At 37.2% G+C, this 18,916-nt stretch overlaps 1 pseudogene; it reads right to left on the reverse strand.

The window, feature by feature from the left end:
• Window positions 1-278: 278 nt before the first annotated feature.
• LOC149145656 (gibberellin receptor GID1C pseudogene) lies at window positions 279-1,471 on the reverse strand (annotated as a pseudogene).
• Between the last annotated feature and the right edge of the window lie 17,445 nt (window positions 1,472-18,916).

Genomic DNA, 18,916 nt, shown 5'->3' on the forward strand with positions numbered 1-18,916 from the left:
TAAAATATATTCAAAATCTATTATCATTATCTCACAAAACAATAAAAAATATCAAGCTGATACTAATTCATGCAATATCATATCATAACCATTAAAATATCTATATATATCAAATATAGATGACAGAGGAATATTTATATATATATGTAACACACGATTAGCTCAAGACATTTGACTTGCCAGGAAATTGTAGGATTATTAAATGAAATTACATTTCATTCCATTTATAATCCATCCTAGGGTTTGTAGTTGTTGCAACCTGCAAATACCCTATTCAATGTGATAAAATATGAGTGCAGAGTTTTCATTATAATATGAGTGCAGAGTTTTCGTTACAATCTCATATTGTGGGCAAGAGCTCCGCCCTCAATTGCAGAAAGTAGGCGAGATCACGCAGAAACTTTGGAGTCAAATGATACCCAGGAAATACGTGAAATGCATGGATTGCGTCCTCGTAGAAAAGAACCTCAACTTGGTTGCCCATGTTTTTCAGATGCTCAACGTATCGGAGCTGCCAATCTTGGAGAATATCCAGCCCTCCCACCACCACCAACGACTGAGGCAACGATAGCCCCGATATATCGGTGCCCGTCACGTTGGCCGCAGGGTGGTCTCTCGTGGCCCCCTCCGGCAGAAACGCCCTCCAATACCAATCGGCCGCCTCCATCGTAATCAGCGGGACACCGTTGCTCAACCTCAACTCCGCCGGGGTCCTCTCCTCCCCACCAAAGTAGGGCTGAAGGAGCACGTGGCCCGCGATCTTGACTGGACTCATGTCCCCTTCTTTCGCCACGCGGCATCCGACGTGGTGCACGATGTTGCCGCCCGCGCTGTCGCCCATGAGAAAGCACCGCGACAAATCGGCGCTCGGCGGCAGGTAGCCCCGCCCCTGCGCACGGAGCCACGCCACGGCCGCGAAACAGTCGTCGTAGGCGGCCGGGCACTTGTGCTCCGGGGCCAACCTGTAGTCCACCGAGACCACGGCAACATTGAGCCGCCCGGCCAGCTTGCGGCAGAATGTGTCGTACGACACGTCGGCGGCTGACAGGGCGCAGAAAGCGCCACCATGGAAGTAAACGACGACCGGAAAATCCCCGTGAACGCCGTTATCCGGCACGAACAAACGGACACGTACGCCGGTGGCTTTATCGATGACGACGTCTCTGGTATAAACTCCCTGGCGGGGTTCCAGGTCAGCTGAGACTTTGAGGTCTATGAAATTAGCGAGCCTCCGATTGACGGTGCCGTCGTTTCGCCGGGTGACGGCGCCGGCGTTCTTGACGAGCCAACAGAGCACGCGGATACGAAGCGGAACGGAGCTTGAGCTTTTCATCGCGCCGCCATGGTGACCTGCATCTTCTGCCGCCATTTCCATTAACAGTGAACAACAATTGTGAGGAGTGGGAGTCCCAAATTGGATTGTTGTATTTATCGTCAAATCTGCAAGTTGTTAGCGTCACGTATTTTGTGTGGTTTGTTGGGACTTTGGTAGTGAGAAATTAATTTGGAGTTGGTGATTATATGGGAAAGTTAAGTGGTAGTCTCTGCCTTTTCAACCAATCGATCTCTCTATTTTCAATGTTTCTCCAACGATTTTCTTTTTAATTTTCTATAAAAAAGAATCTCTGGTTCATGGTAATGCCAGTTGGCCATGGCCATCTATATTTCTAGTTGTAACAGGCGAGCTACCTGCTGTAAATTTCATATTACAGATGGAACAGGCGAGCAACCTGCTCTAAGTTCTGATTTTTTAATATAAGATTCAGATTAAAGATTATTTTGTACGAAATTGATTTTCTTTGCAATTACAAGTTTGGTGAAACAGAGATTTTTTTAATATAATTAGAGTTTCATATATGAAGTTATAAATTTGGTAAAAAAAATTAAAATGTTAATATGAATAAAGTTTTATTATTGTCTTGAAGATGAATCACATTTGTTGGTTTGAAACAGGTCGACAAATGTCTGTCGATATGTGATTTAAGTCAAAGTTATCCTTTCAACTATTATGGATCCCAGAAGCTTCAATTCAACTAAAATTTTATTATATTTTTATAATTTTTATTTACAGATTTTCATTATAAAAATTCTAATTTCATGAATAATCATCTGATTACTGTGATTTTTTGTGTTTTTCTTTTAATGTGATGAGATAACTTTGGAATAATTTCAATATCATATAATTTAAATTACAATTTTAACCAAAAAAAAATAATAAATAAATAAATTATATAAACTCTAAAAATTACCATATTTTCTAACTTTTCGTTGAATTTTAGAAAATAACCCAATTCTCCAACCAGGTGGACAACGTGGATGACTTATACGTAACCTGTTAATAGACCTATTAATACTAACACCGTGATAAGTGTGCTTTTATTTTATTAAATGTTATATTTAAAGGTTATATTTGTATTTAAAATAATAATAATTATTATTATTATTATAGTAATTTATTAATGGAGTTATCAATATTAACATCGTGATAAGTGTGTTTTTATTTTATTAATTGTTATATTTAAGTCTTATATTTGTATTTATTATTATTATTGTTGTTATTATTATTTTTTATAGATTAAAAACTTATAATACTAACATTGTGAAGTGTGCTTTTATTTTATTAAATGTTATATTATTATTATTATTACAGAAAATAATAATAAAATGAAAATAATGTGCAAATTAGAATTAAAATTTTTTTTTTTTTAAATAAAAATAAAATTGTGATATTCGTAATAGTATTTTTTTTCAAAGATTAACATTACCAATAAAATTATGATATTTGCAATATGTTTCATTCCAAATTGAAATTATAAAATCATCAAATTTTAAATAGAAAAGTGTTGTTATATTTAGATTTTATTTCAAATTTTAAATTTTTTTTTTTTTTTTTGTGTAAATTAATATTATTAAAAACAAAATCATATAAAAAGAAAATAGGATCTTAATAATAAGAGAATGAAAAAAAAGTAAAATTATGTTGGCATCATTGAATTTTGAGGTAATATGGCCAATATTTAAAAGTAGCATTAGTAAAGAGACATAAAATGCACCTAAGTGGTGTTCTTTTCTACATAAAATTTAAATGCCCTTAAGTTGTGGTTTCTTAAACCACAAAATAGTCCCACAAATCATAAAAATCTCACAACTATATGGTTGTTACATCTATCCAACTAAGGATTTCTATGTGATTGTAATATCCCAACATATTTACTTGGAATATTTATAGTATATTATTAATGTGCTTTGAATCGGCCAGTATCAAGAAACAGTTTCCTTAAAAATTATTACAAACTAATTTCACATTCATGAAACTGAAAAAAACTATGAGAACAAGATTGGGGGTGGGTGCATTTTGGCACGCAACCTTTCTTCAGCTTTTGAAGGAAATGAAATAATGGGGAGGGTAATCATTGATAATGATCACGAATTGTCAAATCACCTGCAACGATGTTAGGTCCCTATAATACTAGTGTATTCCTCCATTATTATTGTCATTGTAGCCCTTATTGTTATGGTTGTGCTCATGTTGTCCCCATATTGTTATTATTGTGCCCCATAGAAGCCCACTATTGTTATTGTTGTGCCCTTACATTATTATCGTTATGTCGACTCTGATTATATTATGGCCCCTTAGACTCCTATATAGAAATGAGGCTTTGTCATTTAAATCATCCAAGAATTATTCATTTATGTAATGTAAAGGAGGTTTCCCCCTCGAAGAGGCTGATTTTGAAGTCGTTGATCTATCTTTTCTATCTGTGAGCTAGTTGCATAACATTTGGTATCAGAGCTTTGGATTCTAGGGTTTCGTTGCTTCAATTAGGTCCTTGTGGAATTTTTGCTATACTTTTTTCTACGAAGCTTTAGAAGCTAAAAAAAACCCATTTGAGACAAAATATTGATGAACGTAGTGTCCTAATTTCAGATCTTCTCTCACTATATTTTGGAGATATGATCCAAGGAAGTTATGGTTTTTGCAGGCTCCTGAATTCCATCTCAAACAGGTGACCTTGGGAAAATTGACATAACTTTCTCTCTAAACATTAGATTCGAATTTCGTAAAAGGTGATAGAAATAGGACGGAATGTAGTTTGTTCGTTATCATTTTCAGGTCCGAAGGTCGGAATAGTGACACATGGCACTTCGTACAAATTCGCTCTACTAATCCAGTCTATAATGACAAAATTTCAAACCTTGGAGATCCACCATTACAGAGATACAACAGATTCAATATCAAGCTCCTACAAAGAAAAAAAAGGAGTGTATTTTTTTAAAATTTGCATAAGTTTTCTTTGAAAAAATAATTTGAAGTGATTCAAAAGGCATAGTGAAGCATAATACTCATTAATTGATGCCCCGAAGAGTAACCAAAAATGAAATGGAAGTTAAGATGGATGGTTTGAAGAATAGCTTAAAATCAGACATGGAAGGATTGAAGAATGGCATGAAATCTAATATGCATGGCATGAAAGCTAATATGGTTGACATGAAAGATAATATGGAAGATTTTAAGAATGTTTTAAAAGTAGACATGGAAAGTTTCAAGGAAGGTTTGACAAGGTTGCTACAAGAAATGCTTCCTAATGTCGAAAAGGTATTAGATGAAACTCACAATGAGAACAAAAGAAATGTTAATCATGATTTCATAGACTCTAATATTGGATCAAAGACCCACCATGTTCCAAAGATCGATATGAGGAAGTTTAATGGCAAGGATCCCATAACATGGATACTATAGAGGGAGCAATATTTCCATCTCCATAATGTGAAAAACACACAAAAGGTATGCATTGCAACTTTATATTTGGAACCCAATCAGTTTGTATGGTATCGATGGCTTTTCTCTCATAAAAAAATTATCACTTGGTCAATTTTTATGGAGGAAATGATGGCACATTATGAGCATACAAAGAGAAACACCTTCTTTAGTCAATTGATAAATCTCAAACAAAAGGGTCCAATGGTGGAGCATATTGAGGACTTCCAAAAATTGAATATAAGGGTAAATGATATTCCAGAGGAGCATAGGATTGATGTGTTCATAGGAACCTTAAAGGATAACATCCAACATGAGGTTCGCCTTTGTGAACCTGATTCATTAGAAAAGGCATTCAGGATGGCAAGAAAAATTGAAAGCAAAATTATGGCAATAAGGAAGCATACCACACACAAATATAAAGATGGAAGTGTTGTTGCCCTTAGCCTTCCACAACCTACAAGGTTGATATCACAACAATTGGAAGAAAAAATAAAAAAAGGGCTTTGTTATAGTTGTGATAGCAAATACACTAAAGGTCATAAGTGTGCTAAGAAGAAATTATTTTACATAGATTGTGAAGAGGAGGAAGAAAAGGAACAAGAAATGTCAAAAGAAGAGGATATACACCAAGAACCAACCCTAGAAAAAGAAGAAATGAATCCAACCATATCTTGTAATGCATTGACAGGAATTACCACTCCTCAAACTCTCAAGATAGAAAGACATATCAAAAACAAAAAGGTAATAGTGTTGATTGAATCGGGTAGTACCCATAATTTTATTCATTGTAAGATAGCCAAGGAATTGAATTGCTTCCTATATCCATCACCAGAGTGTCAAGTGATGGTTGAAAATGGAGGAACCTTAAATTGCTCTCGAAAGTTCCATAATATCAATTTATCCATGGGAGAATATGTATTGAATAGTCCAATGCTTTCTATTCCAATGGGTGGTGTTGATGTTGTACTAGGAGTCCAATGGCTACAATATTTGGGTACAATAGTTTTTAATTTTCAAGAACTTTTCTTGAATTTTTTGTGGGAAGGAAAGGAAGTTGAATTAAGGGGCATCGCAGGGAAACCAAGAAAGATAATCAACTCTAACGGCATGACAAAGCTTTTAAAGAAAGAACAATGGGGCATGATTGCATAATTATGTTCACTAGAGGATCCCACATCGAAATCATTTATTTCTCCAAATCTCCAAAAAGTCTTGGGAAATCATTCCAAGGTATTTGAGACTCCCAAAGGCCTCCCACCTATTCGTGATCATGACCATGTTAGTCATTTGATTCCAAGAATTGTTCCTCCAAAAATTAGGCCTTATAGATATCCCTATGCCCAAAAGAGTGAAATTGAACGTATGGTTGAAAAAATGCTAGAGGTTGGTATAATTCAACCTAGTCAAAGTTCTTTCTCTGCTCCAGCAGTATTGGTGCACAAGAAGGATGGATCATGGTGCATTTGTCCATATTATAGGGAGCTCAACAAGCTCACTTTTAAAGATAAATTTCCCATTCCAGTCATTGATGAATTATTGGATGAATTACATGGAGCAATTTACTTCACCAAGTTGGATCTTTGTTCAGGATATCATCAAATAATAATGAAGACTAAAGACATTCCAAAAAAAACATTTAGAACTCGTGAGGGTCATTATAAATTCTTGGTCATGCCTTTTGGCCTTACCGATGCGCCTTCTACATTTCAAGGTTTGATGAATTCCATTTTCAAACCCTTCCTTAGAAAATTTGTGTTAGTATTTTTTGATGATATACTAATCTACAGTAAGTCTTGGAAGGATCATGTTCAACATGTTGACAGGGTGCTCAAAATATTGGAGGAGAAACAATTATATGCAAAAACCTCCAAATATTTCTTTGGAGTACAGGAGGTGGAATATCTCAGTCATATTGTATCTCATGAAGGTGTTAAGGTAGACCCTAGCAAAATTAAAGACATTAAGGAATGGAAAATTCCCACATCCATAAAGCATCTGCGAGGATGTATTGGGTTGATAGGGTATTATCGCAAGTTTGTTAAGAATTATGGGAGAATAGCAGCACCTCTAATAACATTACTAGAGAAATATGCATTTTCTTGGACTCCGGAAGCAACGGTGGCCTTGGAACATCTTAAAGAGGTAATGTGCCAAGCACCGGTATTAGCTACGCCAAACTTCACAAAAAAAATTATTGTGGAATGTGATGCCTCAGGGAATGAGATTGGTGTTGTTTCAATGCAAGAAGGAAGACCTATTGCTTTTGAAAGTCGTCCAATCAAAGGAAAGTATTTACACAAACCTATTTATGAGAAGGAAATGTTGGCAATACTACGAGCACTTAAGAAATGACAGCCTTACCTAATGGGAAGACACTTCAAGGTAAAAACGGATCATGATAGTCTTAAATACTTTTTAGAACAAATATTGTCTTCACAAGAGCAACAAAAATGGGTCACAAATATGTTGGGTTATGACTTTGAAATCATCTACCAAAAAGGGAAGCAATTTTTTGTTGTAGATGCACTCTCAAGAAAGGATGAGGATGTGGAAGCATTGTTTTGTGCCATTTCTATTATCCAACCTGATTGGATATACGAAGCAAGGGATGAATGGAAGAAGGACGAAGAAGTGTGGGCACTCATTCAAAAGTTGTAGCAAGATCCCAGTACATCTGATACATTTAGCTAGAAAAATGATTCGTTATGGTACAAAGATCATGTATACCTCTATAAGAATTCCCAAATCAAACAAAAGATTTTTCTGGAATTGCACACCTCTCTGTTAGAAGGGCACTAGGGATTTTTAAAAACTTACCACAGGGTTAAGAAGGAATTTATGTGGGATGGCCTTAAATCTTATATTCAAAAGTTTGTGGCGGAATATTTAGTTTTCCAACAAAATAAAGTTGAAACAATTAAGACCCAGGGTATGTTACAACCTTTATCCATTCCAAGTCAATGTTGGGAGGAGGTTTCAATGAATTTTATCACGAGTCTACCCAATTTCGAAGGAAAGAGTGTCATCACGGTGGTAGTTGATAGACTTACCAAGTATGCACACTTTTGTGCATTATCTCATCCATTTAAAGCCAATACAGTTGCTACTGCATTTATGGAAACAATACAAAAGCTACATGGAAACCCAAAAATTATTGTAAGCGACAGAGATCCCATTTTCACTGGAAATTTTTGGACAGAATTATTTTCTTGTTTGGGTACTCAGTTAGCTCATATCTCATCTTATCATCCTCAATCTAATGGGAAAATTGAGATAGTGAACAAATGTTTGGAAGGATATCTTCATTGCTTTGTAACTGATAAACAGACACAATGGGTCAAGTGGTTGCCTCTGGCTGAATGGTGGTATAACACTTCCTTCCATACTACAGCAAAAATGACCCCATTTATGGCACTTTATGGATATCATCCACCGTCCATCACATCATCTTTAAGAGAAAAATCTAAGGTTCAAGTAATGGAAGATCACATCGAGAATCAACAACAAGTTCTTTAACTCTTAAAGGATAACCTCACTTTGGCACAGAATAGAATGAAACAATAGGAAAATCAACATCGCAGTGAAAACAATTTTGATGTAGGTGACTGGGTATTTCTACGACTACAACCATACAAACAAATGTCCCTCAAGCATGCTAAGAAGGATAATAAATTATCACCAAAGTATTGTGGTCCATACAAGGTGTTGCAAAAGATTGGTACTATGGCATACAAATTGGAGCTTCTTGCATCTTCCCGAGCGCACCCAATTTTCCATGTTTCATGCTTAAAAAAGGTTATAAGTGACAAGCTCCCAGTTCAAACAATATTGCCAGATCTTAACGAGGAAGGAAAAATCATATTGGAACCTGAAGCAGTCACAGAAACAAGAACTCAACAGCTACGAAAGAAATCAATTTCAGAGTATCTCATCAAGTGGAAGAACTTACCCACTGAAGATTGCACATGGGAGGATGAGAAATTTATACAGAAGCATCCAGAACTACTCAAGCATTGAGGACAACACTTTTTTGAAGGAGAGGGGCATGTTAGATCCCTATAATACTAGTTTATTCCCCCATCATTATTGTCATTGTAGCCCTTACTATTATTGTTGTGCCCATGTTGTCCCCATATTGTTATTATTGTGCCCCATAAAAGCCCATTATTGTTATTGTTGTGCCCTTACATTATTATTGTTATGTCAACTTTGATTATATTGTGACCCCTTAGACTCCTATATATAGAAAGGAGGTTTTGTCATTTAAATCATCCAAGAATTGTTCATTTGTATAATGTAAAGGAGGTTTCCCCCTCGAAGAGGCTGATTTTGAAGTCGTTGATCTATCTTTTCTATCTTTTTGTGAGCTGGTTGCATAAAAAATGACATGTCCAACCCCATGTGTCCATAATCATAACACTCAGTCCTATTTACATTTTCCATGTACAAAGCTCCACACTCATTGAAATCCATGATGTGCGAAGAGAATGTGCACTGATGGAGAAAATAAGTCTAGAACTTCACCCTCCATAGTGTTGGTATTTTTCGGCATGTTCGGAATTTGATTGCAAGGCTTCAAATGAATGTTCTGTGTTGTATGACTCATTATATGGGGGATCTGTGTGTTGTGAGCCTAGTTAACTGTGGTCCATAAAGCATGGGGAAATATCGGAACGAGTTGATACCTGGAGGGAGAAAGGAGACAAGTTCTTTGATTGATTTGGTATGATAAGATGCATATCCTCAAGGTTTGAGCCCACCCAAATCATGGACGTAAAGAATAGGCATCTATGCGAGATTTGAAAGAATTAATCTAGAAGAATCCATCAAACTCTGTGATCAATGACCCCAGGGTTTGAACATGTGGCATTGGATGCACAGAATAAGTATATGTGTCAAGTTTGCATCCATTAGAGCTCGAAGCGCCAATCAAAATTTGTGAACTAGTTATTGATGTGTGGATATATAAATTATGGTAGAAGTAAAAGAGAAGAACCCAACTCAATTCATTTTTTCTTATGAATAAATCACATGTCTCTACATCATTCAGTATCATAGCATGGCATGCTTGGTGTAGCTTGTGGTCAAAAGCTTGAAGAAATATTTTTATGAAGAAGAACTCGCACATTATTTCTTGGACACAATAATGATCAATGTGTTTTGAATTGGTGATGAAAATCGTAATGGAAATAAAAACCAAGGATTCGTCATATCCACCTACTCTTCACCATGCAAAGAGAGGCCATACTACACCAAGAGATAAGTAACTATGTCTTGCTTGGTTAAAAGAATAGATAATTATTGTGGTATTATTTGAAAAATAATACGTTGCGTGGTGTTTAGTTATGGTGAAAGGAAATAATTATAATGATAGATTTCCTATTAAATAAATATGTGTATGCATGCACAAAGAGTAGCTAATTGTAATAGACTTTCTTGAAAAGAAATATGCATTTAAATGCACAAAAATAATGACTAAAGTGTTAGAATTCTCAGGCAAAAAAAATAATAAATAAATAAATAGAATATATATTTGTGTATTTACATATGCATAAAAGAATAGCTAATGGTGGTAAAATTCCGGAGAAAGAAATATGTTTTGCATGCATGAAAATAATAGTTGATTATGATAAGCCCCAAGGGTTAGCTCAATTAGTTGAGTCCTCGTTGTTAAGTACCTCACCGGTCGGGAGGTCACAGGGTCAATTCTCCTCGACACCCTTGGGGTTAGGCCCTGCTAGTCTGGCCAAGGGGCTTGATTCCCTTCAGGGTTGATCAGCCCAGATTTTTCGTGGATGTAGCAACCACCTAGTGTCCGCGAACCACCTGTAAAAAAAATAGTTTATTATGATAGTTTCTTGAAAATTAAATATTTTTGCATGCATGGAAAGAACAATTGTTGAGTTATATGTAATTGCATGCTCCATTGTGTTAGGTTTTTGGTGATCCGAACTTAAACAGGAACACAAAAAAATACAGATATAACCACAAATACATAGATGCAACAGAAATAACACTTCATTTCATTAATATCAAAGAACTGAAATATGCTTACAAACAGAATGCAAATAAATTGGCTCAGGCGATGGTAGTTTATCTCTGAGAAGCGATGTGGTGACTACATGCCTCTGAACTATGTTACAATGAGGCTCGAAGGCCTATTTATTATTGAGAAACAATGGAAAACCCTAAATATCCAAAAACCTAACCCTAAGAGATGAAGCGCCAAAACTATGGGCCCCGTTTGGGTAAATTTGTACATCAACTTCTCAGGATCGTAACTTTTCATATGATCTTTGTTTGACACACAAAATACCTCGTTAGAAATATCTATCCGAGGACTACAACTTTCAACTACAAACATCAGTGTTTTCCCGTTTTCCAAAAAAAACATCGTTTAGGGCCTTAAAATGGATCCGGAAGTTTAGGACCCGAAAAATTTCCAAAAATAGTAACCATGTTACTATAAAGGAAACTAAAAAATTGAAAGAAACATTGGTGGAGGTCCAAGTAGAATAGGCGAGTGGCCACCAATATCCACCTGGATGATTCCTCCCCCCTTAGGAAGCAGTGGTCCCCATTATGTTGAGTTCCTCCATGAGATGGGGAAACTTTTGCGGAACTTGGTCCCTAGTGAGCCACTTGCCTTAGTGCAGGAGTTGGCCAACTTTGACAACCTGATATAGTTGGATCTTCTATTGGCGAGTATTCTTGATCTGTGTGTCCATGATCCGATCAGTTGTGGCATGTTCCATGCAATCTGGGTTTAACTATGTTGGTGTGAGTTGTTCTGCAATGTCTGATATGTCCAGTAATGGTGGAAAGTATGGTCGAAGATGGTCCACATTGAACACTGGGTGCAAGCCAAGGAATGGTGGAATGCTGAGCTTGAAAGAATTGTCCCCTATAGCCTTAGTGATGATGTAAGGTCCATATCGTAGCAGGCGAAGCTTGCAGTGGGGCCCAGTGAGGCGCTCCTTCTGTAAATGTAACCAAACTTTGCCAACCAACTGGAATTTGTGTGGAACCTGATGTTGATCTTGACGTTGCTTGTACTTAGCATTAGCTTTGTGCAATATGTCATGGACCTGCTAGCAGATGTGTTGAATGCGCTCAATGAAGTTGTTAGCCTTGTCAGCTTTAGACTGGACATGAGACAAATCTTCCTGACTAGCTACAAATGGTATGGCCACATAATGGGACATAGTGGCTGGAATCCCAACCCCACCAGTGAAAGGGGATGTGGCCAGTTGAGCTATGGAGAGCTTTGTTGTAGTTGTGTTGGACATAGGGGAGGATTTCATACCATGTGTGTGGATGCTTCGATTTGTACATGCACAAAATGTGCACGATCATCCTGATGATGACCTTTTTTTGGCCATCAGTTGGGGGTGGATATTTTTGGACTTCGTGAGCTTGGTATCCAGCATCAACTAGCGACTTGACCAAAATGTACTTAGGAACTAGTTGTCCCTATCTAAGATAATGGACTGTGGGATCCCAAAGTGTATCCACACTCGTTCAAAGAAGACCTTAGTTGTGGCTTTTGTTGTGATACTCTTTTTGCAGGCCTCCAGAATAGCCATCTTAGAGAATTTGTCGACGACCACAAAAATGCAATCGTTATCATGTTTAATAGAATGAAGATCCGACATGTAATCCATGGAGATGGATTCCCAAGGTCGAATAGGATTAGGCAGAGGAGTATATAGGCCTTTCTTCTTGATGGTTTGTTTGGAAATGGAACGGGCAGTGTAGGATTTGATGTACTTCCCAGCATCCTATCAAAGGTTTGGCCAATAAAAGTACTTCTGCAACACTGCCATTGTTTTCTCTACTCCGAAATGTCTAGCGACCCGACTGTAGTGTGACTGCCAAATCATCCTAGCATGCTTGCTTGAAGGAACACAAATGTGTCCCAGGTGGCATAATAGTGCATCCTGGAGGTGAAAATTTGCAACTTTCTTTCCTTCTAGGAGCATCTGGTATGTGTTGTCCAATTATGCATCGCTCTTGTAAATATGCAACCACCCTGAAGTCTCATGCCCACAATAGTCCAGCACAGTGATCAGCGCCATCACCGGTGGTCAACTAAGGCAGTTTGCAACATTATTGGTGTTTCCCTTCTTGTACTTAATGTTCAAATGGAAATGTTGCAGGTATGTGGACCCTTTCTGATGGCGATCATTCTGCAACTTCCATTGTGTCTGTATGAACTTCAGGGGTCGGTGGTCTGTGTGGTTGATCGTTTCTTTCCCCAGAATGTAATGCTTCCATTATCGGCAGGCCTGCACAATGCAATACATCTCTTTTTCATAGGTGGGACACTTTCAGACTATTTCTGAAAGTGTCTCACTGTGATATGCCATTGGATGCCCCTATTGAGTAAGAACTACACCAATAGCATAGTCGGAGGCATATATCTCAATCTCAAATGGTAGTTGCAGGTCTAGTAATGTGAGAACTGGTGCAGAGAAGAGGCAATGCTTCAACTTGGTAAATGCCTTATGTTAGGATTCAGACCAAAATAAATATTATTTCGCTCTGCCCTTGGTGACTTGACTTAAAGGCCAAGTGATATGGGAGAACCTCAACACGAACCTACTGTAGAAATTGACAAGACCCAGAAATTTGTGGAGCTCCGTTAGAGTGGTTGGGGCTGGCCAATCTTGAATTACTTGTATCTTGGTTGGGTCCACATGCACACCCCTCTCATCAATGATGTACCCAAATATTGAACCCGGATCATACCGAAAGTGCATTTCTCCAAATTGGCACATAGCTTGTGTTGTCACATAGTTTGGAGGACCTATCAAATATGGTGGAGGTGCTCTTCCAAACTCTAGTTGAAGCTCAGGATATCATCCAAATACACCACCATGAATGAGTTAGTGAAGGGTCACAATATTTCATCCATCAGCCTCATGAAGGTTTTGGGGGAATTCATCAACTCGAAAGGCATGACCAACCATTTGAAAAGGCCCTCCTTGGATTTGAAGGCAGTCTTCCACACGTCGGAAGGTTTGATTGGTACCTGGCGATACCCAGACTTCAAGTCAATCTTATTGAAATATTTGGCCCCCTTGAGCTGGTCTAGGAGGTCATCAATCCATGGGATTGGATACCTATTTTGGACAGTGATCTTGTTCAGCGCCTGATAGTGAATACAGAGTCTCCAGGTCTCATCCTTCTTCTGAAATAACATGATCGGGCTCCCACATGTTGTTGAACTTGGCCTGATGTTCCCTTTCGACAACAACTCATGAATTTTCCTCTTGATTTCATTGTTCTCCAGAACATAGCGTCAATAGGTCAGTCCATTGGGAAGCAGTGCACCTGGGGTCAGATCAATAGAGTGCTTGACCTAACAATTTAGAGGTACCCCTGTGGGTGAGGTGAATATATCCCTGTACGCCTCCACGACCTTGTACATCTATTGTTGTCGTGCGGAGGATCCATGTTTGAAGGTCGTGGCCACAATCTTCTTATTTCCCTGAAGGTGAATCATAAGGAAAACAAATTTTCCAGTCTGGGAAATGACCTTACTACATTTCTTCACAGTGATAAAAAGAGATGGTTGTAGGCGGTGCTACCTCTGGTATCCTATACAACTTATTGACCAAAGTAATAATAACATGGTGGGGCCTAGACTCATACACAGCATGTCGCTTCCACAAGTATGGTTGTCCTAATAATACATCACAAAATTCAAGAGGATAAACATCACACAATACCTCATCTACAAAGGGCTTTATGTTGTAGGGAAGGTGGCACTGTTGGATGACGCGGAGATCTAGCCCTTGGTGAAGCCACCCGATGGTGTACGGTTGCAGGTGTGCTATGGTCGGTAAGCCAAACTGCTTCATGACCTCTGCTAAAATGAGCTTCTTTTGGCTCCCGTTGTTGATAATGAACTACAGCGGAGAACCCTTCACCCACATCTGTAAGTGGAAGATGTGCTCCCCCTCCTCTGCATCTTCATGCTCATTCTTCTGGATCTTGGTGGTGGTAATAGTGGCACTAGGCTCTGCATCAATAATCTGCTTCCCTTTTTCATTCCCCTTGTCGGGTTCGAACTCAAATTTGGAACATGCATTTGATTCAGAAGCCTTTAGCTCGGCCACCAGTGATTGCTTGGCATGATAGTCACTTGTGTTGTGAGTGGGGCTCTTATTGAATTCACACCATTTCCACATGTCCTTCTTTGTCTTCGTGGTATTGTTCTTTTCTTTCAGCTTCAGCAGGATGTCTTTGGTCAACCCACCTTAGATTTTTCCTTTGTTTTGTAGCTTGGGGGCTCCTTTCCCTTGCTTCAGATTCACAGATCCAAAGTCTCACTGCTTCTGTTTAAATTTCTACTTAATCTCGATAGTGTATCGATAGGCAACACCGAGCGAGGAGATGTCTAGGAATTCCATCTCATCCTGGATGTACTTGTGTAGATAGCTGAAAACTTGAGTACCAAATGTCACTCAGAATCCTTGATACCTAACTTCATGCGAAGGGTAAGAAAAATATTTGTGAACTCTAGCACATCTTGGGCCCTTCCCTACCGCAGTGTGGTCCACTTTATGTATTTATCTTCATATCTCACGATAGGGAAATACTTCTCCTTGATGGCATCTCAGAAATAATTCCAAGTGGGTGTGGCTGAGAATAGTGAGGGTTCACTCTTGTCCCTCTTCTCACAGTATGTTTCCCACTAGTCCTTTACATGGGGGGCGGCTTTAAGGAGTGCAAAAGTAATGTTTTCCTGATTGGAAAATTCATGAACCGATAAATATCCTTCTAGAAGATTTAGCCATTTATCTACAGCATTTGCATCTATCTGACCTTCAAATATGGGGATGTCAAAGTTAACTTGTCCCTTAAACGGAGTGGTGCTCCCAGAGTGGCTTCCGAAAGAAAATGTGTCGCCTGTGGGTAGTCGTTGAAGGATCTGGGTAAAGTTGTTCATCATTGCATTCCTCTATCGCTCAAGGGCTTCTTCGAGCAATATTTTGAAATGATATCTTGCTCCCTCGTCTTTCTTTTCTTCCGCCATGGGAGGTCGTCGGGGTTTGTGAGGCTGTTCTTGCAAGGGTTCAACTAGTTCGATCCCTAACTCCTTATACCCCGATCATTGGGGACATGCAAAGAAAAACAGAGAAAGAGTAGACCCGCTCTGATACCACTAATCTGAACTTAAACAGGAAAGAAAAAAAATTCATATATAACCAAAAATACAGAGATGCAGCAAAAATAACACTTCATTTCATTAATATCAAAGAACTAAAATATGCTTGCAAACATAATGGAAAAAAAACTAGCTCAGGCAATGGTAGCTTATCTTTGAGAAGAGATGTGTCGGCTACATGCCTCTGAACTATGTTGCAATGAGGCTCGAAGGCCTATTTATTATTGAGAAACAATGGAAAACAATAAACATCAAAAAACCTAACCCTATGAGATGAAGCGCCAAAACTATGGGCCCTATTTGGGTAAATTGGTACATCAATTTCCGAGGGTAGTAACTTTGGGATACTATCTCTATTTGAAATGCACAATACCTTGTTAGAAATATCTATCAGAGGACTACAAATTTCATCTACAAACATCAATTATAGACTCATGTTTGCACGTTTTGCAAAAAAACATCATTTAGGACCTCAAAACAGCTCCGGAAGTATAGGACCTGAAAAACTGCCAAAAATAGTAACTGTGCTACAATTAAGGAAATTAAAAAACTGAAAGAAACAGTGGTGGGGGTCCAAGTGGAATAGGCGGGTGGTCACCAATATCCACCTGGATCATCTGGAGAAGAACTTGTAGTTATATGCAAGAAACAATAATTATTATGTCAGATTTCTTTTGGAATAGGGCATGTATTTGCATATACAATAGCTAATGTGAATAGCTCTCTTTTGGAAAAGATGCTTCTAGAAAAGAACATGTGTTTGCGTGCAAAAGAATAGTATGTATTACGTTAGTTTATTTCTAGAAAATAACATGCGCTCAAATGGATAAAGGTAATATCTATTTTATTAGTTATTTTGGAAAACAATAGATAATTGCATACACAAAGAAAATAGTTGACTAGCTAGTTTTCTTTTGAATAAAGTTTATATAATTATATGCACAAAAGTCATAGCTAAGGTGTTAGCATCCTTTAAAAGAATATGAACAATTGTCGTGGTTTCCTTTGGAAAAGAATGTGTGCTTGAGCAAGGGGAATAATAGTTAATGTGGTATTTATCTATAGACATGTTTTGATGGTTATGTGCTTTTAAATTTATGTATATGCAGTGTTGTTAAACGAGGTGTGTCACGATATTTTGTTTACATTTTATGTAAGTGCATGAATAGATGTTGAAACATCACTAATAAAGATTTATTATGGGTTTGATTAATATTTTATCTAATAATGATATCAAAGTTTGCTGACAAGTAGTAGTTGTAGGAAAATATTGTAACATATGTAAAAGATAGATTATGTTTAATGTTATGGCAAGCAAAGAACTAGTGGTCCATATAGATTAAAGGAATTTTAACTACATGACAATCCACTGATGGGAAGAACCAAGCCACAAGGACATGTTGTTCAAGGATTTGTCGGAAAATGATATCATGATTGATGTAATACCTTGTAGTTAGCTATGTTGTATTTAAGATGATATTTCTTTGTAGTATTTTATGACAATAGTCAAGGGATGGACTCCCTTATAGCCAGTGAGTGAGGGGTGAACACTTTCACGAGTGTTTAATAAAAAATTAAACGTTTGTTGGTTTTCACCCTATATGGTTTCCAGGGTATATCGGTGTTCAATGATGTGTTTCCTATTGTGCCATTCTGATGATGTTGATTCTGTGCATGACATTACGTTTACATTATTTAGTATGTGATTAATTAACCCTATTAAAAGAATCATGAAAATGATGTAAGGTTACATTAGGAAGTGTATGTTAATGGGCTACAATAGTGGTTGTTAATGGTTATGTAACTTAATATTTATTTATTAAAGTTACTCTATATGATGATAAAGATTTTATTTAATGGCCAATGAAGGAATATGGAATAGTAATTCGGAAAGTTACACGTTGGTAAATTCTATAAAAAAATCTAACTCCATGTATTTTTAAACGAGGTTTACTAAGGGATGTTACAAGTGATATCAGAGCAAAAGGTTGCAGCACTAACGCCTTTTGGGAATCAGTAAGTGGAAAAGAAGTAGAGGTATGATGCTAGTGGGAATCAACTCAGATATGATTCTAACAAGACTACATAACGATATATGTAGTAGATTAATTTGACATGAGATGCATGATGCATGTTAACAGCTGCATTAAAGACTAGTATGTGATATGTGATAATGTATGCTTCAAAACTGTGCTTATGACATTTGAATCGTTATGTAGATAAAGGATAATAAAACTTCTTATGCATTTATGAAAAATCTTGAGCACTCAATAGTGATAGTGTGGACTGATTACCAACCTTTACATGCATACTATTATGATAATTATTATGGTACATTCAAAGAAAAATGACAAAGTTACAATGGATTACTTATAACAAGAGAATAAATGCATGTATTGTTTTATGTGATAACGAAAGAATGTAAAAGGTAAGGGTTGTCCTTGACAAGGACAAGAGAATGTTTTAAATGACATTGAAAGAACCCCCCTTGGATTTCTAAAATAAACAATGAGTCAAATGGTGAGATTTGATTGTAATGGCTAATTTTTTATTGAATCTTGTCATGGATTTTGGTTGAATTAAAATGGTTGGTAACATTGATTAGTTAGTATTTCATGACTAACTTAAAACTTGTATGCATGAATTTGTTTTGACTAAAGCTTACTGCAAATTGTAAACAAGTGATTTTGGTAGTTTACTTCATTTTGTTGGTCTATTGGTAACAATACACTATGGAAATCGGCGATGTTTGGATTGTTACCATAATTGTTATTGACATTTACACATTAATGATAAATCAATGTTTTATATGAATAAAGCTTTGCATATGCTTTTATGCATCACAGTATTGTATGCTAGAAAATACCATGATTGCGAAAATGGATACTTGTTAGCAATGCATAATTATGACTACAAGTTCTTGAAGGTTACAAATAACTTGGATCAAGATACAGTATTGTTGTTAAAGTGATTGATTT

This window comes from Pinus tabuliformis, chromosome X (genome assembly GCF_031772625.1).
Source record: "Pinus tabuliformis cultivar Carrire ecotype Pingquan chromosome X, CPIR1, whole genome shotgun sequence".
NCBI lineage: Eukaryota > Viridiplantae > Streptophyta > Pinopsida > Pinales > Pinaceae > Pinus > Pinus tabuliformis.